This window comes from Phallusia mammillata, chromosome 3 (genome assembly GCF_965637545.1).
Source record: "Phallusia mammillata chromosome 3, kaPhaMamm4.hap1.1, whole genome shotgun sequence".
NCBI lineage: Eukaryota > Metazoa > Chordata > Ascidiacea > Phlebobranchia > Ascidiidae > Phallusia > Phallusia mammillata.
In genome coordinates, this window is record NC_137254.1 from 25,444,207 (window position 1) to 25,455,028 (window position 10,822).

The following is a 10,822-nucleotide window of genomic DNA, read 5'->3' on the forward strand; positions in this document are numbered from 1 at the left end:
ATGGATTTGGCTGAAATTTACACAGATGGTAGATTTTGTTATGTAGATGTGAATCCCACTTTGTTTTTGTTGATAACCCCAGTATTTACCCCGCTAGCCCCCTAAAATGGTTTTTTCCCCCCGAAGTTTGTCCAACTCGTTTTTTTATCAAATGTTTGATGGATTTGGATGAAATTTACACAGATGGTAGATATAGTTATGTAGATGTGCATCCCACTTTGTTTTTGTTGATAACCCCAGTATTTACCCTGCTAGCCCCCTAAAATGGGTTATTTTCTTCCCAAAGTTTGTCCGACTCGTTTTTCCATCAAATGTTTGATGGATTTGGATGAAATTTACACAGATGGTAGATTTTGTTATGTAGATGTGCACCCACTTTGTTTTTGTTGATAACCCCAATATTTACCCCGCTAGCCCCCTAAAATGAGTTTTTCCCCCCAAAGTTTGTCCAACTCGTTTTTCTATCAAATGTTTGATGGATTTGGATGAAATTTACACAGATGGGTCATTCCATGTCAAACGTCCCAGAAAAATGGCAAAATGTAACCCACCCTCTCAGATTTTTATCAAATTTCATATGTCCATGCAGCTAGTTGCACTGATTTCAACAACAAAAAAATTTTTGAAATCTATCAATGTTTCACGAAGTTATGACATTTTGAAAATATGTCAAATATGTGATCACTGCAGCGACGCGCATCAATGCTTTTTGATAATACTGTGTTTAAAATGTCATATTTCTTTCTAATTTGTATATTGTGGTCATTTTAGTAGGTTAGGTGAACCTTTAGGACATTCTCAATCACCTCATTACAGTTTTTCATGTTTTTGAAATATGGGTCAGTAATTGAGGGGGGTTCAGTTTGGGGGTATGCGAATGTGCATTCATGCGTAACGACAACTTTAAAAGCTCATATCTTGAAGAGCACACTAGCTAGAAAGTTAAGTAATGGCTCAAATGAAAGCTCTTGCTGAGTACTTTCCTTGTTCTTAATTTTATGATGCTTCTCTGTAATTTGTTTAAAGGAGGGTCATAATAAAACACAGGTTCATTTTTCGGATATTTTTGTGATACTGCGTCTATTATCTATACTTTATGTGCCCTAATTTGTTATTAAAAGTTGTTAAGATGCAAAAGTTTAGTGTAGGTGTCTCACTGGATACTGAATGCCACAAAAAGACATATCCAACACAAAAACAAGGTATTTTACCAATTGACTTTCTAACAGATGAAGAGCAAGTGCTTCTGAATATTCGAGTAGCTGCTGATAAGGGTAATGAATGTTGTTTGGAGAACATATGTATTTTCCACAGGTACAATTACATTGGTCGGTACCCTTTCTTGCAGAAGAAGTGTTGTGATCCTTTTCGAGTCCACAGTTAACCAGTCAAAAATCTTAATATACGTCCTATCACTTGGGAATATTACCAAAAATATAAAAATTACAATTTAAACATTGTACCGTGAAAAGGTGTGATTTTCCCTTTTGAGGTAGTCTTTTCTCTTGACCAGTTGCTTGGGTATCATTGTGGGGACTTGTATTTTTCTGCTATCGTACTGTCACTGTTCCTAATTTTTTTTCATTTTAGAGATAATGTTGTCAAAAGATTTTATTTTCATTTTGTCTTCGTCTTTAGTGTCAGGTTGGTCTTGCTATAGGTCTACATCACTGACATTAAAAAAATTGGACATCTTTGCATGAAGGGTATCATGAATTTGACATAATTTTCTTTGCCCATAGAAAATGTTACTGCTTGAAGGCACACTATGCAACTTCACAGGTAATCACCTCAACGCTCTGTAAACTTTCATTAAGCTTGCTGAAAGATTCGTTTGCTTTAACAGTAGATGCAATGTTACATATTTCACTGTCAGTCGAACTCGAAGCTTCTTCATTTGATGATACATTTTGAAGGATAGTTTCTTTAAGTCTTGTACTGCATTTGGCACACACCTTTTTTTTCTGGTACAATATTTAAATTACAATTTTTATATTTTGGTAACATTCCCAAGTGAGTGGACGTATACTACGGTTTTTGACTGGTTAACTGTGAACTTGAAAAGGATCACAACACTACTTCTGCAAGAAAGGGTACCGACCAATGTAATTGTACCTGTGGAAAATACATACGTTCTCCAAACAACATTCATTACCCTTATCAGCAGCAACTCAAATATTCAGAAGCACTTGCTCTTCATCTGTTAGAAAGTCAATTGGTTAAATACCTAGTTTTTGTGTTGGATATGTCTTTTTGTGGCATTCAGTATCCAGTGAGACACCTGCACTACACTTTTGCATCTTAACAACTTTTAAAAACAAATTAGGGCACATAAAGTATAGATAATAGAAGCAGTATCACAAAAATATCCGAAAAATGAACCTGTGTTTTATTATGACCCTCCTTTAAACAAATTACAGAGAAGCATCATAAAATTAAGAACAAGGAAAGTACTCAGCAAGAGCTTTCATTTGAGACATTACTTAACTTTCTAGCTAGTGTGCTCTTCAAGATATGAGCTTTTAAAGTTGTCGTTACGCATGAATGCACATTCGCATACCCCCAAACTGAACCCCCTTTAATTACTGACCCATATTTCAAAAACATGAAAAACTGTAATGAGGTGATTGAGAATGTCCTAAAGGTTCACCTAACCTACTAAAATGACCACAATATACAAATTAGAAAGAAATATGACATTTTAAACACAGTATTATCAAAAAGCATTGATGCGAGTCGCTGCAGTGATCACATATTTGACATATTTTCAAAATGTCATAACTTCGTGAAACATTGATAGATTTCAAAAATTTTTTTTTTGTTGAAATCAGTGTAACTAGCTGCATGGACATATGAAATTTGATAAAAATCTGAGGGGGTGGGTTATATGGCCTGGGCAGTTGACATGGAATGACCCAGATGGTAGATATAGTTATGTAGATGTGCATCCCACTTTGTTTTTGTTACTAACCCCAATATTTACCCCGCTAGTCCCCTAAAATGGTTTTTTTCCCCCGAAGTTTGTCCAACTCTTTCTTCTATCAAATGTTTGATGGATTTGGATGAAATTTACACAGATGGTAGATATAGTTATGTAGATGTGCATCCCACTTTGTTTTTGTTGATAACCCCAATATTTACCCCGCTAGCCCCCTAAAATGGTTTTTTTTTTCCCGAAGTTTGTCCAACTCGTTTTTCTATCAAATGTTTGATGGATTTGGATGAAATTTACACAGATGGTAGATATATTCATGTAGATGTACATCCCACTTTGTTTTTGTTGATAACCCTAGTATTTACCCCACTACCCCCTAAAATGGGTGAGTTTGTAAACAGTGTCAGAATTGGCTGAAATTTGGATAGCTTATAGAGTATGCCATTTATAGATGTCGATTGGTGTGTTCAACCCTGTAGCCCCAACATTCACCTCACAAGCCCCCAAAGTGTAAAACGTATTTGTATGTTACTGGGCACCACAAACGAAAGATTTATGTTGCTCAATAGTGTTACAAGGGCAAGCAGTTGTATGTTACTCGTTTGTGACTTTGTGGATTGCTTGGTGAACATTTTTGTGCCATGGCAGTTAGGGGGTTGTTAACAGCCCTATGACGTAAGAAACATTAACGGTTGTTGCTCAAAACACCGCTAGTGGTCGAAATTTTAAACATTGGCGGATTGGGCTGAAATTGTGCAATACTATTGATTGAGTCATTGAGGTTTCCTATTTTTTTAGTTTGTGTGTCGCACCCCATTAGTTACCCTACTAGCCCCCTAAAATGGGTCAGTTTTTTAAACAGTGTCAGGATTAGATAAAATTTGGGTAGTATGTGGACTATGCTATTTGTAGGTTTCAATTGATGTGTTTTACCTTGTAGCCCCAACATTTACTTAACTAGGCCTCAAAAATAAATGAACTTTTAAAAAACGCCGTAATCATATGAAATTTGCAAAGTTTATTAAACATACTAAGTCCTCAAATGTTATGTTTTGTCCTGTAGCACCACAACTTAACCAACTAATCTCTAAAATGTGTAACCCTCTTCACAATGTTTGAATTGAATGAAAATTGGACAGCTTGTAGAATTTGCTGTTCATTTTTTGTTTTACCCCATTATGCCACTACTTACTGCTTCGTTTCTTTGAAAAAGAACGTTAAATAGGACATACTTCAAACAATACCTGGGGTGAATCTAAATTTATTTATATTTGTTCTCTACATAGTATTAATATTTAAGCCCAGTCCCGATCACTGCATTTTACCTTACAACACTAAACTTTCACATGGTTATCTCTTGAATGCATTATCTACAACCTTGCATGTGTGGGGGACCCATGAGTTTCTGCTTGCAGAAACAACTAAGGTTATAAAAGACGATGGCTAATATGGGACTCAATACAAAATAAGCATAGGAAATATATCAATGTTTTAAAATAGGTTATAGTGTATATGCAAGGGCAATATGTGCTAAGCCACCCTTCTAGTTTATTTGTTCTTGCTACTTAGGAAATAATTCCCATACATTGTTGTTGATTATTTGATCGTCGGTTGTCGAACACAACAAATTTGTTTTTGGATGTTAAGTTGTCTGGAAACAGTAGAACTTTACAAAATTGAGTTTAGACTCTTCAGTGCAATTATTCTCTACTGCAACATTTGTTGTAACAAACACCTGCCTTATTATGGCCCAACTTTTAAATTCAATAAGGTTTTTGATTTTGCAGTTGCTTATATCATTCATACAAATACACATGGTTAAGAATAGTGGGCCAGGGTTGAGGCTGCACCACAGGTCCACCTTATTTGGCCGCATAACATGGTTTTTCTCTTTTTCTTGCCTGTTTTCTTTTTTACTCGCAAAGTTGTTTTGTAAATATGACACGACAATTTTAAAATTTTAGATTTAACCTTTTCAACTGGTAGACATGATCAATTTTATATGCTTTCACACTGCCAGGTGACACAAATTAAGTTTTTATTAGTGGACATGTGGTAATTATGGGTCCCCTTCCCTGAAAGGGACACATCTTGATTTTACTCGATTTTTTTTTCTTTTCTCCCTGAAGTTTGTCCACCCTCTTTTGCCATGAAATGTTTGATGGATTTGCACGAAACTTTCACAGATGGTAGATATAGTTATGTAGATGTGCCATCTGCTTCGTTTGTCATAACAACCCCAGTATTTACCCCGCTAGCCCCCAAAATGTAAAATCTTGTTGGTGTGCACCTCAAAACGTTAGTTTTGTGTGATGTTATAAAGCCAACCAGACATATGTTACTTGTGTTTGTGGGTTGTTTGGTGGATGTTTTTGCAGTTGACAGTTAGAGCGCTGTTGACAGCCTTATTTTTATTTTTTTTAACGTTTTTTTTTATTGTGGCACAAAAAACAATTGTCACTGAAAAAATTGCACACAAACAAGAATGCGCTGAGAAAGCACGAGCGAAAATGTGCAAAGTCACTGTGAGGATGTTCCCGGTTGTTCATCATCGCTGTTGCGTTGTGAAGTGGCAGGCCGTTGCGAGAATATCTCCCGCAGTGATCGGCCCGTGCTTGAAGGAGGCAGCCGATCGCGCTTCGACACATCGCTGATGATCGTGTCGAAGTATGTGGAGTCGGTCTTCTCGTTGGCAAACGCGGCCAGATTGCCTTCCATGTTGACGTTCAGATTTGGAATATTGTTTGCAATGTATTGGGCCACACGGCAGTGAATGCCCAGCAAGTACATGCTGGCGCCGGTTGTAATACATTCTTTTATCCACGCATCTGTTGCTTCATCCTTTCTGCGTAGTTGTTTAAAGGCGCGCTTGCACCTCTTCTTCTTTGTCTCGTGGCTGCTTGTGTCCGCAGAGTGTTAACAGCCTTATGACGTCAGAAGCATTGACGAATGTTGCTAATAACACCTCTAGTGGTCAAAATTGTAAACATTGTCAGAATTGGGTAAAATTTTACATGACTGGTGAATGGGTCATTGTGATTTCATATTTTATACTTTTGGGTGTTGAACCCCATCAGTTACCCCACTAACCCCTAAAATGGGTGAGTTTTTTAAGCGGTGTCGGAATTAGATGAAATTTTGACAGCTTGTATAATTTTTCATTTTTAGGTTTCAATTGTTGTGTTCAACCCTGTAGCCCCAATATTTACCCCTCTAGCCCCCTAAAAGGGTGAATTTGTTAAACATTGTCCGAATTCGATAAAATTTGGACAGCTTATAGAGCAGGGGTGGGCAAACTACGGCCCGCGGGCTGCGTGCGGCCCGGCAAAGGAGTTCATGCAGCCCGACAAATGTTAGTAAATTTTAAAGAGAAAGTTACTGAGCAACGCTGAATAGTATTATAAGCACAGGCGTAGAGTTTTAAAATGCCGGGGGTGCGAATTGCCGATACCTATACCATGTGCAGTATCTGTACCCGTGCCGTACTTACTTTGGAACTAAACACAGATACTTTTTACGTGATTTAGCATGTTGTTTCTGCCACGTTATTTTACAAATCGTCACTTGACACAATTCCTTCGTTCGATAAAGGTAAATAAAAGTAAAAGCGATTCACGTTTTCAAATACCCACTTTGCACTGTTGACGCCAAAACTTTGTTCACATTGGATCAAGTTTAGTTCATTGCAATACTTTACAAACGGACATTAAACACTGCTTTAAAATCGTTAACACAGACCCGCACAACACCTAAAAATGGATACTAAAAGCGGCTCGCTTTGTTTAATGTTGGCGCAAGAATTTATTAACAAAAATGGTGTAGCCTATGTTGCAACAAATGCTTGTTTATTTTGAAACAATTGCAATTGTGGCGTTTCAACCAATGTTTGTCCAATAATTTCAGTGACAACAAACAGATTTGCACATAGCTGAAAATATACTTCATTAATATTTTGGGCAAAATCAGGGGTGCACAAGCTGCGGCCGTACGGCCACATGCGGCCGCGGAGACGAGTTTGTGCGGCCGTGACCATGTATGTTAAAAAACACGTGGTTGGGGCGGTGACGTAACTAAAATTATTTTGCCAAATATTTTGATTTTGAAACTGCTAAAAACAGATTTCGTGAGACTGGAAAAAAAGATTACCAGCCTAGTAACCATATGCGCCAGGCTTTTTATCCGTTTATTGTGTGCAAACAATGCGAAAGAACAGGCACCACAATCGTCACAATACAGATTATGACGTCATAAACAGTTAGCTTAGTTTAGCTAAACTTATGCGTTAAGTAAGAAATTTTTAATCTGAGCATTTTAGGCGGTTTTAAATGGTATATATAGGATATAAACCTAATTCTTTACACCAGTTATTTTATAACAAAAAAACAAGCAAGCAATTGGCCGCCTTTGGTGAAATACTATGCGGCCCCCTGAGATTAAGAACGTTTGAATGCGGCCCTTGCACTGAAAAGTTTGCCCACCCCTGTTATAGAGTGTGCTACTTATAGTTGTTGTTTGCTATGTTCAACTTTGTCGCCCCAACATTTACCCCACTAGCCCCCCCAAATGGGTCAATTTTTCAAACCATGTCTGAATTAAATGAAATTTGTACAGCTTGTACAGTGCACCATCTATAGGTGTTGATTCTTGTGTTCAACCCTGTAGCTCTATCATTTACTCCACTAGCCCCCAACAGTTATGTGCAATTCGCACTGATTTGTGTTATAGGAGCTGATTGTTGTGTTTTAGCCTCTTTTCTCACTATTTAACACTTTTTTCTCAGATAGACCATAAAATAGAAAAACCTTCAAAAATGTATAAATGGACTGAATTTAAATAGTTTGTACTCCATAAACCATATTTAGTTATGCACAGTACCGATCACTGTGTATTACCTTACAACACCCGACTCTCTCATGGTTATCTCGTGAAATGTATTATTTACAACTTTGCATGTGTGGGGGACCCATGAGTTTCTGCCTGCAGAAACAACCAAGGTTACAAAAGACAATGGTTGACATGGGACCCAATATAAAATAAGTGTAGAAAATATGTGTTACAGTGTATATGCAAGGGCAATATGTGCTAAGCCACCCTTCTAGTTGTTTTTTTCTTTGTTTTTTTTTTCTTCCCAAAGTTTGTGCGACTCATTTTGCCATCAAATGTTTAATGGACTTATGTTTAACGGATTAAAGTTACACAGATGGTAGATATGGTTATGTAGATGTGCATCCCACTTTTTTTTGGTTGATAACCCCCAGTATTTAACCCGCTAGCTCCCTAAAATTGGTTATTTTCTGCCTAAAGTTTGTCAGACTCATTTTTCCATCAAATTTTTAATGGACTTGGATGAAATTTACACAGATGGTAGATATAGTTATGTAGATGTACATCCCACTTTGTTTTTGTTGATAACCCCAGTATTTACCCCACTAGCCTCCTAAAATGGGTAAGTTTGTAAACAATGTCCGAATTGGCTAAAATTTGGTTAGCTTGTAGAGTATGACATTTATAGTTGTAGATTGTTGTGTTCAACCCCGTAGCCCCAACATTTACCCCACAAGCCACCTAAGTGTAAAACGTATTTGTATGTTACTGGCCACTACAAACGAAAGAATTCTGTGATGCAATAGTGTTACAAGGACAACCAGTTGTATGTTACTCCTTGGTGGGTTGCTTGGTGGACGTTTTTGTGCCATGGCAGTTATGGGGTTGTTAACAGCCCTATGACGTCAGAAGCATTAACGGTTGTTGCTCAAAACACCTCTAGTAGTCGAATTTTAAAAAATGCCAGATTGGGCTGAAATTTGCAGTACTGTTGATTGAGTCATTGAGGATTTATATATTTTTTAGTTTAGTGTCAAACCCCATTAGTTACCCTACTAGCCCCCTATAATGGGTAAGTTTATAAAACAGTGTCGGAATTGGCTAAGATTTGGGTAGCAGTGGACTATGGTTATCTCTTGAAATGCACTATTTTTAGCTTTACATGTGTGGGGACCCATGAGTTTCTGCCTGCCTTCAGGGAAGGGGACCCATAATTATGGGTATGGGTCTAATTATAATTAGCAGTAACACTCAAAGTGGCCTGCGCAATCATTCGTAAACCGCATGTGGCCCTTTGGCCAAAAAGGTTGAACCCCCTGTGTTAGGTTATATTAAAGATGTCATGTTGTCACTAACTCTGGCAGAAGTTTTGTAGTTTGGTTTATCTAGGTTTTGTATTCGAGATGCATCTGCCTCTGGTTGATATCTTTTACATTGGTCTAGAACAGTGGTTCTTAACCTGTGGGAAATTTCCCACTAGTGGGAAATTTAATGTTTTCAGAGGGAAATTATGTGAGTCAGTTAACCAAACTCGGGCCCGAGGGTCGAATCCAGCTTTGAATTAACCGTTGAAAGTTACTTTACTAATTTTTTTCTGCAACAACATGTAAGAGATTGATTTCACGAAGGATTACAAGACACATACAAATCCAAAGGCCGTTTGTTACATCACAGACAAGACTAAAACCATCAATGACTTTGTTATTGTGCGCGAACAAAAGCCTTTCCTTTGTTAATTGTGATGCATAAATGAGTAATGCGAGCACAGGAGACTCTTCAATATTCCAAAAAGTTTAATCTCTCACAGAAGCACTATTTAAACTAAATAAGATATATTGTTTGCTACTCTTTGACACTCTTAAGTTTTAAGACATACAAATTGTCTTTTGGCACTTCAGTAAACCATTAGATTAAGAAAACATCTAACAACCTAGCAGTCCATTCTGTTGACCTTTTAGCCCCTTTTCGGTTATCCTTTACTTCAGCAACTCGTCCATTGTTAGTTTTGGTTTTTCTTCAATGGAATTTATACAAGGTATCTATTGATGCTGGTCAAATACGATTTCATACACTCACAGATTAGGACAGTCTCTAAGAGTTCTTTTAAGGTTCATTTTCTTTGATATGTATCATGGACCTTTGCCAACTCGTCGGATTCTGCTTAACAAAGTGTTTTTGACAAGAATATTTTATACAGTTCCTAAAATCCTAAATCAGTGTTTCTCAAACTTATACGGATCGCGTACCACCTGACAAATTTTTCTATCGCGGCGTACCACCTAAACCAGTGGTTCCCAACCATTTTGTAGTCACGGACCCCTTTTATAATAAATTTAAAGTCTGCGGACCCTCAACATAATTTCCAACAGGTCTTTTTATGTTTCTCATTTCTTGCATTATGCGTTATTATGCTTTTGAAGCATTTTCATTCACCTATACAGTCCTTCAATTTCAAAGAAGTTTCTGTATTGTAGCGGCCAACACAACAAATTGATACATTTTCTGGTATATTTATTTAACTTGACACAGCACTTGTCCTATAAAGTCTTTTGTCCATGTGTGTTATGATGTCACAATCGGAAAAACGATCACAGAAAGTAACTGTTCAGTGTTCTTGGCCCAATTAAGTTGTGATCAACAGTTTGCATTTGTATGCAGGTTGTAAAAAACGATTGAGAAACTTAAATATATTTTTCTGTTGGTAAATGATACTAAACATATTTGCCTCCATGGAACCCCTAAAACCATCTCGCGGATCCCTTTGAGGTTGGGAACCACTGACCCAAACCGGTTTCAATAGATAGCCTTAGAAATAGGCCTATTTTCTCGACCCGACTAGCGTATTTAGCAATTTCAAGACACTGTCCAAAACACGAGTATCGCCCAATCCAGGGCTGATCAGTTGGGTCAGTTGAGGTGTAATTGTAAATTGGACTTAAATTAGGTATTACAGACATCTACTCGCATACCACTTGAAAAGTACCACAGTTTGAGAACCACTGTCCTAAATCAACCAAAATATCGGATAAAACAACAACACCAATTCCAGAAAGAGGTTTAAAA